At 42.7% G+C, this 20,339-nt stretch overlaps 2 non-coding genes across 2 annotated transcripts; one reads left to right on the forward strand and one right to left on the reverse strand.

The window, feature by feature from the left end:
• Window positions 1-527: 527 nt before the first annotated feature.
• On the reverse strand, window positions 528-599 carry Trnam-cau (transfer RNA methionine (anticodon CAU)). Its single transcript has one exon. It is a non-coding gene; the product is annotated as a tRNA-Met (tRNA).
• A 1,148-nt stretch (window positions 600-1,747) lies between these two features.
• Trnam-cau (transfer RNA methionine (anticodon CAU)) lies at window positions 1,748-1,819 on the forward strand. The gene has a single exon. It is a non-coding gene; the product is annotated as a tRNA-Met (tRNA).
• Window positions 1,820-20,339: the final 18,520 nt, after the last annotated feature.

Here is a 20,339-nt window from a genome sequence, read left to right on the forward strand (position 1 = left end):
TGCTAGGGGAAAAAAAATCCAGAGAGAGAGAGAGAGAGAGAGAGAGAGAGAGAGAGAGAGAGAGAGAGAGAGAGAGAGAGAGAGAGAGAGAGAGAGAGAGAGAGAGAGAGAGAGAGAGAGAGAGAGAGAGAAATTTGCTTTTCAATAACTTTAGATGACAAATTTTACAAATACTTTACGTGACAAATTTTACAAATACTTTACTCTGGTTGTGCAAAAGGAAAGAATACGTAACGAAAAGCACTCAACACTTAGGAATCGTCTGTTGTACAAGGTCTTAAGCATTGAGTCACCTTTTGAATTGACTGTTGGGCGACTGAGCTACGAGCATATAGGTCAGCAGGTCAATTATGTCCACAAGGCAAGTGATTTATTAACAATATCTAAATGGGAATAGTAATTGTCTTGCTGTCCATTGCGATCATTAACAGCTTACTACAATGCATCATTAACCCTCTCTATTCTTTAATTCTTCATTTGCTTTGCCAGTTTCCAGTCGCGTTAGTGGAAAAGAGAACACATTTAAATAGCAGAGCGTGGTTTCGATCCACGGACCTCTGGGTTATGGGCCCAGCACGCTTCCACTGCGCCACTCTGCTCATGGCTCATGGGTAGCAAGCATTGCATTGTGTTGCCTGCGCTGTGCTGATGAGGTGCAGGGGGAGGGAAGGGAACAGGGGAAGTCTGAGGTGATTCAGAATGTGGAATATATCTGTTGTGTAAGTGTGTTGTTGTTGAGTGACAAGCAAGCAAGCAAGCAAGCAAGCAAGCACACACACACACACACATACACACACACACACACACACACACACACACACACACACACACACACACACACACACACACACACACACACACTCTCTCTCTCTCTCTCTCTCTCTCTCTCTCTCTCTCTCTCTCTCTCTCTCTCTCTCTCTCTCTCTCTCTCTCTCTCTCTCTCTCATGTGTATTCGTTCCTTTGTTGGCTTTCCACTTCCTTATTTTACGCGCCACTTCAAACACTAATTCGCCATTTATTTAGTTTCACTCGTTCCATCTTTCTTTCTTTTCGCTCCCTCCTAGTGCCTTTTGTCTCCTATTTTGGTCTTTTCTCTGTCTTTCTTTTCTCTTGTCTCTCCACCTGCCTCCGTGTGTGGGAGTGTAGCACGTGTGTGTGTGTGTCTCAGTGTATCATACCTCTGAATCACTGTTGCTTCACTAATGTAAATATAACAAGAGAAAATACTCCTGTTTTGTAGACCATGGTCATATGAAAGAAATGACCACGCTGGAAACTATGCATATAATTTTCTGATATTTTGTTTGTGTTCTTTATCTTCTCGTCCTTCTCTTCATTTCTTCCCCTCTGTTTCCCATGTCAATTTCCCTTTCTTTCTTTCCTAACTGAAGTCTATTCTCTTTTACTAGTCTTTTCCAACGATTTTTCTTTCAATCTTCCTTTACCATGATGCAAGAAAACACATATAAACGCAGCGGTAAACTGTATTAATGACAACACTGTGATTACCGTTTTTCCTAGACTTCGCAATACATATATGCATGAATCTGTCCTCACTTCAGTGATATGGAAATAAAACTGAATTGCAATACCACATCCTTCTATTTATGCCTGGCAAAGACTATTTCTATCTTAGACGGCTTGTCTTTACTTTAGTATCCAGGCCACTAGAACACTTTCCTATGTTGAAGCAGTCAGTAAACGTAAATAAAATACTGCCACATTTGCTACCAATGAAGAACAAGCAGCAGAGTGGCGCAGTGGAAGCGTGCTGGGCCCATAACCCAGAGGTCCGTGGATCGAAACCACGCTCTGCTAGTTTTTATTTTATTTCATTCTATCACTCAACTGCCGACAGGCCAAGGCAGTAAAGCAAATGGAGGAAATAACTCGCCGAAAAGAGTTCCAAAAATTTGGTGGAGCCCTGTTCGTCTCGTGTATGTTCGTATTACGAGTATTTGTACGAGCGAGAGAGAGAGAGAGAGAGACTGTAATAAAAAAAAAATATATATATATTTAAGTGTCAAGGGTTCGCGGCAGCAATGAGGCGTGCACGTATCCACCATCCAGACAGACACAGCCAGACAGACACACATGCATGGGAAGATAAAAACCTGGCAGACGGAGAGATAAATGGAGAGGCGGGCAGATGGAGAGATATTAAAACAGAAAACACGGATGGATAGGTGGACTGGTACAGAAATAGATACACGGACAGATAAATGCGGGAAAAATAGATGGATACATAGATTGCAATATAGACAGATAAACTGACATTCATAAAAAAAAAAAAAAAATGAATTGATAGATTGTTATGTAGACAGATAGACAGACAGATACGGAAAGAAAATAGGTGACAGATTTGCATATATACACAGATATAAAGACAGATGCAGGAAAAAAGTAGATGGATAAATAGATTAGTATGAAGATAAAGACAGACAGAAAAAAAGTAGATAGATAGATAGATTGATATATGGAAACAGACGGATAGATAAACAGACAGGACAGTGATACAGGCAAGTCGTTAAAAGCTGTGAGCGGAGCAGGTCTTGGTGAACATGCCCATAAACAGTGATCGAGTCCAAGACAATTCCTCGCATCACCTCCCCTCCTTAAATGCGCTGTCTTCTCTTCACACTCCCTCACATTCCTAACTATTGTCGCTTGCCTTGCCGTGTCTCTGCTCCCGATGTGTTCACAGTTACTGCTCCTCGGAACTTCCTAACTGATTGCCTGTCGCCTCTCTCTCTCTACAACTTTTATTGAAGTCTTATTCTTATTGCCGTCTTTTCACCCCATCACTGATACACAGCTTCTCTCAAATACAACTTATTATACACTTAATTTTGTACTGTAGTCTCTTTAATAGTTTGGCGGCAGAGAAAACACAAAATTAACACCGATTTTTATATATCCACTTTCCTCACGTTTTTAGTCAATTAATTTTTGCATGACAGTCTTTTGAATAGCTTTGCAACATAGAAGACACAAAAAAGTGGTTTTAATTTTTGTGTTCACGGAGATTTATTTATTTTTTTTTGTGTGTGTGTGTTCTGAATGTTGGTAAAGAATAATCTCAGGAGTAAAGTATTTAACAGTGTCCGAGGTTAGGAGTGTCCTGTCGTGTTGTGCTGCAGGTAAGCTCTGCAAGTCTGCCTTCCTTCTTTTTCCTGCATCTTTTTCGTTCATCTTGAGGACTCTTGGGCGCTGAGGGCTTTAAGACACCTTAGGGACCAAACTGAGCTGTGTCTCTCCAAGTCTGTAAGCTTGTTACTTTTTCTTTTACCGAGTGGTGTTTGGAAGCCGTTTTTCTGAGCCTTCTTTTCCTTCCCTAAGCCGACATCCCTTTGTTATGAAAAGAAAACAAACTTGGAATTAAAAAGCACAGACGAGAGTTTTGGTGAGCAAGGCGTGTGTATGTGTGCTGGCGCGGCGAGTCCCTCACAGGTCCACCATAACCTGGCCAGAGAGATCACAGCACAGTGCAAATTAATTTATGGCACCGCAAGAATAAATACCATTGACTAAGGCTACCAAAAGAGACCAAACATTAGACCGTGAGCGGTGGTGTACTATAGAAAAGAGCACTACCTCTCTGAAAGGTAAACTGCCGTGAACTTGGATCGAACCGAGTAGTGTAGTGTACTGTAGAGCCAACCAACCTTCAGAGATCACTCGAATACAGATTATACTGACACACAGCTGTGCTCTGCAAATAACACTGAGCACAAGCATCGTTCCGTCATTACAGCAACAGAAAAAAAGCGCAAATGAGATGAGGTATAAAAAAGTCTTCGTTTTATCGTGTGTAATTACCTCACTCAAACTACGAGCGACGAATCCAGTGCACTCATGTGAGGACGCTCGCTGTGCATAATGGCGCGCTCTGATTACAGATTTAGGAGAATAATAGAGGTATTTTTTTTTCTGTAGTCTTACTCAACAGATGTAGAGATATGAAATTTTATATAAAAGCTAAAGTAACACAGATTGACTTTTTTGTACACTCTTGTCATGTAAGTTTTTTTTTTTTTTTTTCTGTAAAGTTAATTAGTCTGAAAATAAACCAAACAAATTCGACGACTGGAAAATGCAATGTGTTTATTTCGTAAAGGTGATATGACACAGGTGGCTTTGGCCCATCATGGATCTGGCGTGTTTCAGTTGCTGAATGCCCTGCCTGACGCCAACCCACCCTATTTATCCTGGTTTGGGACCAGCATAGAATTGTGCTGACTTGTACCCTCTACGGCGATGGGGAGAAGCACTAGATACATAAGAACATAAGAAAATAAAGCAAGTTGCAAGAATCCATCAGGCCTACACATGGCATTCTCATCCATAAGTTTATCTAATTTTCTTTTAGAACTCCCCAATGACTCAACAGTAGTAACTAACTAACAACTTGATTATTCAGACTATTCTATTCATCTAACACTATTGGAGAACCATTTCCTATCTATATATTTTTAAATCTAACTATCAAGCTCAATCCCTTTATTTCTTGTCCTATCCTGATTACTGACCTTGAGATGTTTGCTGACGTCATCCTACAAGAAAAACAAGCTGCATAACAGCGAACATGAGGCGGAAGAGTCTAGATGCCAACATGGCGGGCGTTAAAGACTGGGGGGAGGCAGCTCACAGAAACCAGCGACTCTGTATAAAGACGAGGTAGTAAAGCTGATGACGAAGAAGAATATGTAACCTTCGTCCTTCCTCGTGGCCGACTGTCATACATGTTCCCGCAAGGAAGTGTGGAAACATGACAACACCAAGACGATGAAGCTTTTTCCTTATTCTCTGCACACCTTTGGATAAACCTTTTGCATATTCTTTTCATAAAACACCAAACGCAAATATAGATAAATTGCAATGAAAGACATATTGTGTTCCTTTCCCGCAGTGTCATCAGCGGCGGCGTGTCTCGTCCTGTCACTCCCCGCTGCTGGTGTGTCTACTCGTACCTGCCACATTTTCATTACTTTTATAACTCAAGATACGCGCGGAATGGAAGGACTCGGAGTGCATCTGGAACACGACTATTGAAAAGCAATGGGATGGAATATGTTTCGCGAGAGCCATTCCTTTTTGCGCCGTGTAATATTGTTCTCCTGACCTGAAGAATAACGACACAAAAGTCAATATTATGCGCAGCGATATTCCAGCACCTGAAAATGACAAGAATTGAGAACACGTGTTGAATGGACGGTGGAGGGAGCTGTGATGGACGTGAAGTGCAGAGGTAAAGTCCAGTGAAAGTCTGAAGGAAGGAATGTTATTTGAATATATCATCATGTTGACTAAAAATCCTGCGTTTCCTTGCTCTGCCATGTTACCTGCCTCACATGACCGAGAAGAGTTGCTATTACTTTTCAAGAATAAAAATGGTACAAACCTTAACAAATACAACTTTTCTTCTGATTTTTGGTAACAAACACAAGAATTTCGCCATATTCATCACGTCTCAGCAAAGATAGCGTCAGGAAGTTACGTGGTCACAAGTAGCGCGTCAGGAAGTTACGTGGTCACAAGTAGCGAAGACAATGTGAGAGCAGACACGTGTAACATAACTACGAGTACTTAGCCTTTGATTCAAGCGTTTGGGCTTTCACCCACTAACCTACGTGAAAAGAAAGTTGTCATATAAAAACAAAATAGCCACGACACAAAATCACTAACAGCAAGCCGTATTCAAACACAAGCTTCATATATTCACTAGCGGGTCGTTTCGCAGGGATTATGTTGAGCTTATTACATGACATCACGCCTTCCTTCTTTATGGAAAAAAAATGTTCCACCATCACCTTAGCAGAGCGTGGTTTCGATCCACAACCTCTGGGTTATGGGCCCAGCACGCTTCCACTGCGCCACTCTGCTTCTGTAATAACTATCATCAGGCGTGCTCTTGTCTTGCAGCGTGTTGCGTGTCGGCCGTCAGCGGGAGGCCTCTATTTGTACATTATTACAGATACGTTACTTTTTTATGAGTGTCTAGTATCCTGGGCCCGACACGCACACTGTTGCTAAGGAGCTGTGTGTTGGTGATCCAATGAGGAGGTCATCGGCTACGTGGCGAGCTTCAAGTGGTGTGGCTCAAGTGGTGCTGCTCAAGAGGTGTGGCTCAAGTGGTGTGGCTCAAGGGATGTGGCTCATCGTCACGCCATGGGACATAAACTACAAGGGGTATTTCTTAACTTCCCAACTGCTAATGATACTTGTCTGAATAATCCTGGCTAGCTAAATAAAGCGAAAATTAAACTACACGGACTATACAAGGAGGTTGCAAGACTTCATTATACTGTATAGTGAGCGCCGCGGGACGGACCACTGCCCAGCGTGAGCCACAATATTTACACTTCAGCACATACACGCACATTGACAATTTATCTAAATATCTTTAACATTGGAGACCTTGTTCTTGATATATCAGTGTGAGCAATTACTTTCCTTTAAAGATGAATGGTACTATTATTGCATCTTCCACTACTACTACTACTACTACTACTACTACTACTACTACTACTACAGCGACGACAACGACTACTATTAAAGATCACATTAAAATAAGTGAATTAATATGGGCACTGCCATGCAACTCTCCCTCGCAAAAGAGTGATACCAACAATTCACCGGCAGGGGAGACCCGAACTAATTAAGAGTTTAATTCTCCTCCTCTTCCTCCTCCTCCTCCTCACAACCACCACCACTACCACCACCACTATCAAAATCATTGCTACAACAATGATAAAATTCACAAAATTATTTCGACTACTAGAGAATCCCAAGTACTGGTGTGTGTGTGTGTGTGTGTGTGTGTGTGTGTGTGTGTGTGTGTGTGTGTGTGTGTGTGTGTGTGTGTGTGTGTGTGTGTGTGTGTACTAGTGTATGCACTAGTTCTGCTTTTGCATCTTTAAATTGTATTCGCTAGGCATGTAAACAGTCCTCATTGTATATGACATTATGTATACACGGATGTAAGAGAGAGAGAGAGAGAGAGAGAGAGAGAGAGAGAGAGAGAGAGAGAGAGAGAGAGAGAGAGAGAGAGAGAGAGAGAGAGAGAGAGAGAGAGAGAGAGAGAGAGAGAGAAGCATCACCTATTCAGTAAGTACTCCTCTCTCTTCCTACACTTTCGCCTTTCCTATTTCAAAATCTTCTCCTCCTCCTCCTCCTTGTCCTTCCTTCTCTTTTGTTTATGTGATCTAGAGCCGGTCACTCAAACTCCCACGCTTCCTCTTCAGCCCGTGCTCTTAAATGCTTCGGGATCTCACAAGAACTATTTTCAAAGGCCACAGGAATGAATAGTCGGGTTCTCGGGACATGTTTTCCCTATAAATGGTGCAGAGTCCTTGTTAAAGTATCACTGGAATCATTAAAACACTCCTGAGAAATGGCAAGGAGGAGAAATATTTACAGTTAATAGGTAAGAAGAGGACACACACACACACACACACGCGTGTAGATCAAGGACACACTATCCACAAGCCAAATATTAGGTAAGTACATAAATTGGCCAAGGAGAAACACGTCACATGGTCGAGTCACATTCAATAAACTTGGTATGTTTACAACCAACTTTTGATAGAGAAAACATACCTCTCTCTCTCTCTCTCTCTCTCTCTCTCTCTCTCTCTCTCTCTCTCTCTCTCTCTCTCTAACACACCACACACGTACTCTCCCCTCCTTCTCATCAGCATCCTTCTCTTCCTCAACACTTCGTCACTACTCTTCGCTCCAACTTTTATTCCTCTGTGCCGTCCTTGCCAGTCTGTCCTCCTCCTCCTCCTCCTCCTCCTCCTCCTCCTCCTCCTCCTCCTCCTCTTCCTCCTCCTCACCAAAACTTCCTCCTTCTCTTCTCCAATAATGTCTTCCAAGGTGTGCACTTGCCGGGGAAAAAAATGGAGGCGGCACATTTCTCTCGTAATTAACTTAACAAATGCCGCCCGTGTTGAGAAGGAAGAGGAGGAGGAGGAGGAGGAGGAGGAGGAGGAGGAGGAGGAGGAGGAGGAGGAGGAGGACCATTGCAGATGATGAAGGATGAGGCAGTTGGGAATGTAAAGAAAGTTTTTTTTTTCGTCATTGAATTTTCATCGTTATTTCCTTTTTCGTTTTCTTTCTAGATCTTGTGTGTGTGTGTGTGTGTGTGTGTGTGTGTGTGTGTGTGTGTGTGTGTGTGTGTGTGTGTGTGTGTGTGTGTGTGTGTGTGTGTGTGTGTGTGTGTGTGTGTGTGTGTGTGTGTGTGTGTGTGTGTGTGTGTGTGTGTGTGTGTGTGTGTACCACAAATAACGTACAATACATACAACAATGATATGTACTTTCACTCTATTCATGACACCAAGCCTCCATCAAGATTTCATACTCGGGTAGATGTGTATATGTATGCATTTAGCTGTTTCAAACGTGCATGTAAGTAAGTTTGTATGCATAAATACATCTATGCGTATGTGTATGCATGAGGAACACCAGCTGTATGAATGAATAAATTTTCTGCTTACGTTTCTACGTAAACTTAAAACTGTTTCTGTTTTTTGACTACAAAGAATTACAGGAACAATAAAAGTATGAGTTGTGCTAAGAGCAGGTAGTAGTAGTAGTAGTAGTAGTAGTAGTAGTAGTAGTAGTAGTAGTAGTAGCAGTAGCAATAGTAGTAGTAGTAGTAGTGGTACTAGTAGTAGTATAACTACGACCAACAGTATCAATAAGTAACAAAATATACAAAAGGTTAAAAAAAAAAAAAACCAGCCGCAGACAAAAATACAACAAGAACGGATCTAACCACAACACCACAGTACCACAACATACTACCACCACACTACCACCACCACCACGACACTTGGAACACCACACCACACCACACATTACGACAAGTTCCCTTACGCTTGCCACTCCTCTCTTCTTGCATTTCTTTCAGTTACTTCTATCCTTCTCCATTCCTTCCTTTCTTCTTTCTCTCTTCCACTACATTCGAGAAAGGGAGCAAGTTTGCAACTATGCATAAGTCTTCCTTCTTCATTTCCTTCCCTCACTCTCCCTCTATACTGAGGCACGAGGGAGAGAGGACTGGCCCTGTACATAGCGGCAGGAGCGGCACTTAATGTCACAAGGCAGAGGCACGATACAGCAGTGTAATTAGGGGAACAGTGCCAATACTGAACACCACTACCTGCCCCCCCCATCTCTCTCTCTCATTCAACACTAAGCCTCCTACTCCTCTCCTCCATTAACCCTTCCAAATCTTCCCTCCTCCTCCTCCTGCTAAGCTATCCATTCACGCATCCCTTACACAACCGATCTTCCTTCAGTCCCCTTTGAGAAACACCCATCTGTTTTTTCCCTTTACAATCCCAGCTCTGTCCTACGTTCCTTGCCTCCATATAGACGCGTAGACGCATACACGCATACACACAGAAAGAGCTCTCTATTCATTCTCTCTCTCTCTCTCTCTCTCTCTCTCTCTCTCTCTCTCTCTCTCTCTCTGTAATAAATATAAATAACAAATAATATTCTCTTTCTCATTCACTCATTCATTTACTGTCCCTTTCACTCATTCATTCACTCGTACATTAATTCTCTCTCTCTCTCTCTCTCTCTCTCTCTCTCTCTCTCTCTCTCTCTCTCTCTCTCTCTCTCTCTCTCTCTCCCTGGTTGTAACGCGCCTCTCTGTGATCAATAATTTCGCAGGTGAGATAGAGCCGGGCATTAGGCAGACAACGGCAGGAATCTATTGATCGCCAATCGCTTCTGTGTGTGGGATGAAATACGCGGCAGCCAAAAGTGCTAAGGAAGGGAAAGGAAACGAGAGGAGAGGAGGGAAGCAAGCAAATGTAAACGAGAATTTTGCGCCTGAGTAACGTGTGTTCCTGAAGCGAAGTATATACGTGGAGTAAAAGCGAAGAGCATTTTGTAGTGCTTGTAGGTATTACTAGTTGTAGTTATGAGAGTAAGGAAAGGAAAGGAGGGAAGCGAAGAAGTGTTAGCGGGAAACCAGCGTCTGAATAATGCTAAGCTGTTATCATTGTGTTTCTGAGACGAGGTATATGAGTGAATGTAAAGTCCTAGTGCGTTCAGTAGTGTGTGCAAGTATTGTTAGTTCTGGTTATGCAAGGAAGGAAAGAAGGGGAGAGGAAGGAAACAAGAAAATGTAAGCGAGGATTCTGTATTTCAATAACGTTACGTTGTTGTCATTGTGTTTCTGAGGCGAAGTACATGTATATGCATGAAGTAAGACCGTAATATATTTAGTGGTGTTTGTAAGCATTAAGTTCCTAGTTATGCAAGAAAGGAAGGAACAGAGGGATATAAAGTGCAAGTGAGAACTTTGCACTCCAATAACGTTATGCTGCTATCAATGTTTCTGAGGCAAAGCATATGCATGAAGACCGTGGTGCATTTTAGTAATGTTTGTAATTAAGCATTAGTAGTAACATTACGCTGTTCTCATTGTAAGTGTTTCTTAAGTTGTGTGTGTGTGTGTGTGTGTGTGTGTGTGTGTGTGTGTGTGTGTGTGTGTGTGTGTGTGTGTGTGTGTGAGAGAGAGAGAGAGAGAGAGAGAGAGAGAGAGAGAGAGAGAGAGAGAGAGAGAGAGAGAGAGAGAGAGAGAGAGAGAGAGAGAGAGAGAGAGAGAGAGAGAGAGAGAGAGAGAGAGAGAGAGAGAGTAGGAACGAAGTAGATTTAGCAGTGTTTGTAAGTTATAAAGCGATAAGGAAATAACAGAGAAAATCAAGAAAGTGCGAGCTGAAAACCTGCACCGTAAGTACCTTTACGCTATTGACATTTTAAGTGCATTCACTTAAAGAGTAAACGTAAAAGTAAGATCGAAGTGCATTCAGTAATGTCTGTAAGTAGCTATTAATTGTAACGTTGCTCTGATGCTATTATCTTTCTGAGGCGAAGTGTACTCGTATATGTAAAGTAAAACCGAAGTGCATTTAGTAGTGTCTGTAAGTACTAAAGCCAAAAGGAAGAGCTCCGCGCTGTACAGAGGGATGGTTAACAGGTAAAAAGGACAAAAGTATCGGGGCACACCGTCACGCCTCATCACTCCCCAGCCATTCTGAAGGGAAGGGAACACTGCCCCTCGTCCACTGGTACACATACTGGCCGTGTTTCTCTCTCTCTCTCTCTCTCTCTCTCTCTCTCTCTCTCTCTCTCTCTCTCTCTCTCTCACTCATACGCACAAATAAATACACATAGCACATCGATAGATTATTTTTTATTTAAAGACCACAGTACTACTAAAAAAGAGAAAAAAACACGTATGTATGCGTGCATTCATTATATAAAACCCATGCCACAATATACTCGTGAAATCCCGAAATCAGTGACAAATTAATACGACTGTAGTCCTTCATAAATTTACTATAACACACACACACACACACACACACACACACACACACACACACACACACACACACACACACACACACACACACACACACCTCAATAAAAATAATTATCCTTTCATTAAGACCAAATACTTTTTCCAGTTCCCATTTTCCATTCCCATGAAGCACACGTTGTTATTATCCTTAACATGTACATATTTTCTATAATTTCCACTTTATCATCCGGGTTTCATTTCATTATTCATTCATTTATTCATTTCATGGTATTAATTTCCCATATTTTGGTTTAGTTTCTTTCTATGTGAAAAGTTGTATTCAACAGCAGCGTGAGAACAGGAACAGCTCTCCTAACTAGCAGTCACGGACTATCCAGGTCATATTCAGACTCACACACATAACCACACACCACTAGACCATTCTGGCAAGGCTAAGAGTGTATCGACTGAAAGACTCACACAATGATCTATCTCACTCGCTTTTCAACAACCAGCAAAGTTCCGCACCTTTCCTAACCAACGGCTACGGCTTATCCAGATGATATTCAGACCCACACATATAACCACACCACCACAACACCATTCTGTGAAGTCTAAGAGTGTACCTACTATAAGATTCACACAATGGTATTTATTAACCGCTATTCCACCGCCACAAAAGTGTCACAACTTCTCTAACAAAGAGTCACACCCTATCTACATCATACTTTGGGCCAGGCACATAACCACACCACCACTGCACCATTGAGGCAAGTTTTATTCTGCCTCTAGAGTAAGAATTACCATAACAGACACAATAGTCCGTATCAGTCACTCCTCAGACCCACCAAAATCTCTAAAAATCCCATCTTGGGGCATAAAAAAAAAAAAAATGGAGGAAGAGGAAAAAAAGAAGTCTTCCAACCAAAGGAGCGAGCAAGATGTCTATGTAGGCCTAACGTTACATTTTTCTTGGAGGACACAAAAATGAAGAAAGACTGAAATGGTTGGCGGTGGTAGTGGTGGTGGTGCTAGTGGCGGCGGTGGTGCGGGCCTGAGGACACCCTTCATCCCTGACTCACTCGCCCTCTCTCTCCCTGAAAGGGACCCGCCCACACCTAATGTTGTGCTACAGACGGAATGGAGAGAAGGAGGAGTATGTAGGAAGATAAAAAAAAAGGCAGTGTAGGAAGCCATTACTATTCTCGTCGTCGTCGTTATTGTTGTTGTTGTTCTTACTACTACTACTACTACTACTACTACTACTAACAATAATAATACAGGATTTTTACTTTTGCGTTGAAATAAGTTGGATGCCTCTCACCAATGAATACAAAACAGCAGTAGCAGCAGCAGCAGCAGTAGTAGTAGTAGTAGTAGTAGTAGTAGTAGTAGTAGTAGTAGTAGTAGTAGTAGTAGTAGTAGTAGGAGGAGTAGTAGTAGTAGTAGTAGTAGTAGGAGTAGCAGCAGCAGCAGTAATAACAGTAATACTAAGTGTAATAATAGTAATAGTAGTAATATGAGGATGATGAAAGCAAACACATCGGAAGAAACAACAAAAGAACAAAGGAAAGAAAACAGGAAAGATAAAAAGAATAATAATATTAAAAAAAGAAACAATACACTCGGACAAAAAAACATAACACGCCAAGAAAAAGAAGAGAATAAAAGAATGCGGAAAAGGAAGAGGAGGAGGAGGAGAAAGAGGAGGAGGAGGAGGAGGAGGAGGAGGAGGAGGAGGAGGAGGAGGAGGAGGAGGAGGAGGAGGAGGAGGTGGTGGTGGTGGTTCCGGGCCCGTTAGCATTGAAATGACCGGGGAAAGGCGGTAAATTATTCTGGATGGAAGAGTGTAAGTGATAACCTTTGATCTTTGTGTGTGTGTGTGTGTGTGTGTGTGTGTGTGTGTGTGTGTGTGTGTGTGTGTGTGTGTGTGTGTGAGAGAGAGAGAGAGAGAGAGAGAGAGAGAGAGAGAGAGAGAGAGAGAGAGAGAGAGAGAGAGAGAGAGAGAGAGAGAGAGAGAGAGAGAGAGAGAGAGAGAGAGAGAGAGAGAGAGAGAGAGAGCCGGGTAAGCGGGCGGAAAAAAAGGGGAGAAAATGGACAGGAGGAGGAGGAGGAGGAGGAGGAGGAGGAGGAGGAGGAGGAGGAGGAGGAGGAGGAGGAGGAGGAGGAGGAGGAGTGTTGATGGTGGTGGTGGTTTTGGAGGTTGTAGCAGATGAAAATGAAAAGAAAGAGCAGGAGAAAGAGGAGGAGGAGGAGGAGGAGGAGGAGGAGGAGGAGGAGGAGGAGGAGGAGGAGGAGGAGGAGGAGGAGGTGAGAGAGGTTAAGAGGAGCCATAAGAGAGGGTTGGGGGCAAGAAAAGAGAGGTGTTATGGCCATGTTATTGGAGGAAGTGACGGAAGAGGAGGAGGAAGAGAAGAGGGGAGGAGAGGACAGGAGAGAACAGGAGAGAGAGAGAGAGAGAGAGAGAGAGAGAGAGAGAGAGAGAGAGAGAGAGAGAGAGAGAGAGAGAGAGAGAGAGAGAGAGAGAGAGAGAGAGAGAGAGAGAGAGAGAGAAACATTTGTAAATCATAAGTAAATTTTCATCTATAACCAAAAAACACAGCCATTGGAAGTATGGAACGAACGCCTTTAAGCACACTACTCTCTCTCTCTCTCTCTCTCTCTCTCTCTCTCTCTCTCTCTCTCTCTCTCTCTCTCTGCATACGTTCACTCCAGGATTGTGACGTTCATCCCTATTTATCACGCTTCCATCCACTACTAAACCCTCCTCCTCCTCCTCCTCTTCCTCCTCTTCCCCCACCTCCTCATCCTAAACCTCCTCCCTGCTCCCATCTCTCTCTCGTGCCTCCCATCATCATCTGTAATGCCTCCCATCACTTATCTCTTCCCAGCCGCCCATCACTCTCACTGTTTCCTCTTATAGCACTCCCATTACGGTGCGTTTACCTAGTATTGTAGCGTAGATGAGACAAGCGCTCTCTCTCTCTCTCTCTCTCTCTCTCTCTCTCTCTCTCTCTCTCTCTCTCTCTCTCTCTCTTGGTTGTGTGCTTTGCTGTTCCTATTCTGATATTCCTTTTGTGTTTATTAGTTTTTTTTTATGTCTTTTTATGTCCATTGTTCTCATCATCATCATCATCATCATCTTTTTCTTCTCCTTTTCATTCTAATTTCTGTCTCAATTTTTCACTTCTCTCTCTTTCACTTTCCTCTTTCACTGGTATTCTTTCGTTTCCTTTTTTTTCTATTTATTTATTTTTTTATTTCGCCTTCCGCACAACCACCACTACCAACATCACCACCACCTCCATTTCGCCATCTTTCCCCACCACTACCTCCTTCTCCTCTTCCTCCTCCTCCTCCTCTCCTCCTCCTCCTCCTCTTCTTTTCTTCCTCCTCCTTCTTTACCTGCAGGCATTTCCTTCACCTTGACATTTCATTCCGCTGCCCTCGACACTTTAATTTCGCATTTTTTATCCATTTCATTTTTGTTTTCGACTGCACTTGATTTAATGTTGTGTTCGTATCGCTGACCTTTATAATAACTGAGTCTGCATATCCATTTGTAAGTAAAGAGGTAGGAAAGTATGTATGTGCGTATGTATGTATACTCGTATAAGTAGGTAGGTAGGTGTTTAAGAATGCGCGTAAATAGACTGCGCGTAAATAGACAGGTATATATATATATATATATATATATATATATATATATATATATATATATATATATATATATATATATATATATATATATATATATATATATGTAGAAGAAGTACGGTAAACAAACTGGATAAAACATGCAACCTTTGTGACATTAGCCAAGCAGTTTACCAGGGAGCCGCAGTGCATTGGCAGGTCACTGGGCAAGTAGATAATGTGACAGGTAAGTGCGCGGCCGGCCAGGGACATGAAAATGAATCTGACACGCCTTTTCCGCCGCAGTCTCCTAAGGGGCGCGGCGGCCATTACCCATGATTTCCCTGGACACCCCCACCCCCCGTGGACGATCCCCCCATTAGTTCCGCACACTCGGGGAATCTCTCTCTCTCTCTCTCTCTCTCTCTCTCTCTCTCTCTCTCTCTCTCTCTCTCTCTCTCTCTCTCTCTTTCTCGTATAAATTCTTTCAGTTCTCGTATAATTTCTTTCAGTTTCTACATTGAGTCGACTATTTTTCACTTAATTGGAATTTTGTCATGCTTTATTAACACAGACCTATCCTTATCTTCATCATCATTCGTTTATATCATTTTCATTATTTTTGTCTTTGGGAATCATCGCCTTTTAACCGCCATGACTTTTGTCCTAAACGAACAGAATTAACTTTACATTCCTCAGCGGGAGTCACGTTGCGGGAGTCACGTTGCTTGCTTCCTGGGGCGTTGCGTGCTTCCTCCTGACGGCCTCGCAGCGCCTGGCCAGGCTCGAGGACTAATGGTCGTGCTGCTCGTTTGCTCTTTGGGGATTTGTCAAGGTTGGCTGCATTAACCATTTGACTGCTAATGATTGTACAGCACTTGTTGCTTAATTTCAGTAACAATACGCAAGGTACTGAAAAATGTTAACTATTCCATCATTTCGTTCTATATCGATATTGTCTGTTGATACTGTATTCTGAAGTTGCACTGCACACTTTCATCACAAAGAGAAACTACAGCAATTGAAGCCTTAATGAAAGTAAGAGAGAGGAATCTTAAATAGAGACAAGCAAAATCATAAGGTGGTTTTCAGTAATTGTTGGAACATTTTGGTACAAATTCAGAACATATGCATATCTTTCTTATCTTACACTGTACACTTTTATCTCATAAAGAGAAACCACAGTAATTGAAACCTTAATGAAAGTAGGAGAAAGGAATCTTAAACAGAGACAAGCAGAATCATAAGAAAGTTTTCAGTAATTGTTGGAATATTTTGGTACAAATTCAGAACATGAGCATATCTTTCTTACCGTGCTGATGAAAAAAAAAAAACACTAGTGAATCACAGTTTTACAATTTCTTTCCCCGTTGGGTGGATAAGGATACCAAAAAATACGTCGCTTGGAATAATAAAAACACGACGCGCAATGCATGACAGACAAAATTCCGCGGCAGTAAAACACAAGAACAAATGAGCTTAAACCTTTTATATCTTCTTTGATCGCTTCTGAATACAGTATGGGAGAGAGAGAGAGAGAGAGAGAGAGAGAGAGAGAGAGAGAGAGAGAGAGAGAGAGAGAGAGAGAGAGAGAGAGAGAGAGAGAGAGAGAGAGAGAGAGAGAGAGAGAGAGAGAGAGAGCAATACCAATTTATGAGTTTCAAGTCAATGCATTAAAAAAAAAATCTACCGGAAAATTGAATGTGTCTTTAACTTATTAGAGTGACAATGTGAAGAGATTAAAGACAGGAAAGACATAAAAGAAGGAGGAGGAAGAAGAAGAAAAGAAAATAAATGAAGACGCAAAGAAGGAAAACAAAGAACGTTATATCTGCCATTACATAAAACACTGAATGAGAAATAAATCAATTAGTATATGAATAAATAAATAAAGAAAGAATAGATAATCTGTTAGGGGAACATATACATTAAGTTTATAACAGTCAACGCCATAGAGATAGAAGCTTAACACCATAACACAACAGCACCTCATCACGCCTGACTACACAACATCACGGCACGACACAGCATGACATTACTGCACCACATCATATCACAGCATACCTCACCACACCATAATACACCATAACACACCACCACAAGCCACACTACTCCTTGACACTCAGACCTCGCCATATGACACAATACGACACCATCACACATCGCTCACAGTACCACACCTCACTATACACCACTATACACCACTCAAAGCACCACCCTTCACCATACCACACTATACAGTACCATCACTCACTGTAAAGGGCTTCACCACAAGACACTGGCACACCATCACGTATTACTAGCTACACCACACGTCACTCACTGCACCACACGTGACCTCAGGAATGCATCACACCACCACCACTATACCAGTTCAGTTCACAAAGCGAGTCACGAACCAATCCATCTCAAATCCCCGGCCATCGAAAACTCTGCGGACAGCTCTTGCCGCGTTTCACTACAAATATCACCATCCATCTCGCCAACCTTCTAATTTTCCGATTAATTACGACCTTTGTTTTTGCCATTCCGAAGCAATATATTCCGTAATCTCAGTTTTCTCGGTAATAACATAAAGAAAGAGGAGAAACTGATGGTACACTTACTTAATGCAGGAGTTCTAGTCATGGTGGCACAGGAGTGATGAAAGGAAGGCGTGAGTGAATGTTATTACGTGAATGATGCAACTGCAGTAGTAAAATGTAAATTGACCAAGAACGCATGCAATAAAAGAGAAAATGTGAAAAAAAAACATTAAACGAGGCTAAATTGGAGACAGCTAAACAAACCGCAAAAACCTGAACAGGGATAAGAAAAAAAAAAAGTGAAAACAACAACAGAACTGAAGGAAAATGCAGAAGGGAAAACAAATTATTAAATTCAACCAGAAAAAAATAAGACAGATCCTGAACATGAATTAGCTAAACACACACACACACACACACACACACACACACACAAAGGCATCAGCAACACCAGCAGGAAAATCAAAACAAGGAGGAGAAACAAGAAATATACGGACAAGGGAAGAAAATTGGAGAAACGGAGCCAAAGTTTACGAGAGGACAACAATGAACTGAAGAAACAAAGTATTTTCGTCAGCGTGAGTCTCCGTTCCATCCCTGTCACGTTGCGCTAAGCTGAGTGGCGGCTTTGCTTTCTAAGACGCCACGAAGAGGAGGAGGAGTAAAAGGAAGAGAGAGGGAAGGAGGAGGATGAGGGCGAGAAAAGAGAGGGTGGGATGAGAAGGATGAGAATGAGAGGTAGAGGATGAAAAGGAGAGACATAAGGAGGATGAAAACGACGAGGAGGAGAAGGATAAACAGAAGGAGGAGGAGGAGGAGGAGGAGGAGGAGGAGGAGGAGGAGGAGGAGGAGGAGGGATAACATTGATGGCATGGAATAGAGAAAGACAAAAGGTGTGAGGAAGGAAGAAGGAATAGGAGGAGGAGGAGGAGGAGGAGGAGGAGGAGGAGGAGGAGGAGGAGGAGGAGGAGGAGGAGGAGGAGGAGGAGGAGGAGGAGGAGGAGGAGGAGGAGGAGGAGGAGGAGGAGGAGGAGGAGGAGGAAAAGAATCACATAATTTTACAGATAGCCAAACATTAACATCAAGAAAAATTACTCTCTCTCTCTCTCTCTCTCTCTCTCTCTCTCTCTCTCTCTCTCTCTCTCTCTCTCTCTCTCTCTCTCTCTCTCACTCTCTCTCTCAACAAAAACATTACTCGCTCGTTTTTTTTTCTCACGATCCCAAACAACCAACTATTTCTATATATTTCTTCTCCTCCTACTCCTCCTCCCCCTCCTACAGCTCTTCCTCCTTCTGTTCCTCTACCACCGCCTCCTTCTCCTCCTGCTCCTGCTTCTCCCCTGGTGCATGCGGTGTGGAACTGACCAAGGGGATGCAATTTCTATGTAAAACAGATGGCTGGTGAAGCAAAAAATCTGACTTGCTTTTCCTTCATATTTTCTGATTCGTTTTAAAATTTCCTCCAAAACTTTAAAGAGGAGGAGGAGGAAGAGGAGGAGGAGGAGGAGGAGGAGGAGGAGGAGGAGGAGGAGGAGGAGGAGGAGGAGGAGGAGGAGGAGGAGGAGGAGGAGGAGGAGGAGGAGGAGGAGGAGGAGAAGGAGAAGGAGAAGGAGAAGGAGAAGGAGAAGGAGGAGGAAGAGTGAGGAGCAGGAGGAGGAGGAGAAGAGAAAATAAGTGTGATTCTTTCTTTCCTTGTGTCTCGTGTTTATTTCTCTCTCTCTCTCTCTCTCTCTCTCTCTCTCTCTCTCTCTCTCTCTCTCTCTCTCTCTCTCTCTCTCCATCCCTCCCTCCCTCCCTCTCCCTATCTCCCTTCATCCCTTCTTCCCTCTCAGCAGCCCAGTTGAAATACACATAAATTTGAGCACAACGAGACACAGAGAGAACGTGGACTAAACAGAAAATTGGGTTCGATAATAGAAAAGGACACAATCCCAATGGCGCACGGAAAACAGCTCAGTCCCTCTTCACCCGTAAAAGAAATCGGTGGCCACAATTTGAAGAAAACGAGAGGCTGCTGTAAAAGTGCTAAGGGAAGGTAGGTTGTGGCGAGGGGAAGGAAAAGAAGCGTGTGAGTAGAGTGGCAAACGTTTTATTCCTAGGAGTAGGGTGCTGAAGAAGAAGGAGAAGGAGAGACAAAGGGAAGAAAGGGAAAGGAAGTGAGGGAAGCAAGGAAGGAAGAAGGGGTGAGAGTGGGTCAGCGGTCCGAGTAAATGAGGGGTGGATAAGAGGTCGAGAAGTGAAGGAAATGGAAAGCGAAGGAAGGAAGGGAGAAGCTTTATTTAAGGATTAAGATTAATTGTCTTCTGGAGGAGGAGGAGGAGGAGGAGGATGCATAAAGAGAATACAAAAAAAAGACCAAACAGCAACTAACACTGAAGTCCTAAGGAAGCTGTTTGGGTAACAAGTAATCTTCACTGACGATTAGTGGGAGAGACAGTTTATTACAAAGAAGGCTCCTCCCCATCCTCCCATATCTATAGCCAAAACTGGCCGGAAATAGACAATGAAATAATGAGGAGGAGGAGGAGGAGGAGGAGGAGGAGGAGGAGGAGGAGAGCATTTAAAAAGAGAAGCACAATGAAAGAGCAAACATCAGCATATTTGTTTGTTCTTACAGGTGTATTTGTTGAAGGAGCAGGAGTAGCTTGGAGGAGATGAAGAAGCTTGTGATGATGGTGGAGATGAAAGGGAAGGGTAAATAGCAGAAATCCCCTCAGTAAGGAAATCCCTGAGTTAGTTGAAATAGTAACACCATTACAAAATAACATATCTGTCCATATAACCTAAATCAACGTTGAACTCGAGTGATGAAAATTTAATGAAAAATAAAGAAAGTCCACTCTGTCTCTCC

The sequence above is a fragment of the Scylla paramamosain genome, chromosome 1, assembly GCF_035594125.1.
Source record: "Scylla paramamosain isolate STU-SP2022 chromosome 1, ASM3559412v1, whole genome shotgun sequence".
In the NCBI taxonomy this organism is placed as follows: domain Eukaryota; kingdom Metazoa; phylum Arthropoda; class Malacostraca; order Decapoda; family Portunidae; genus Scylla; species Scylla paramamosain.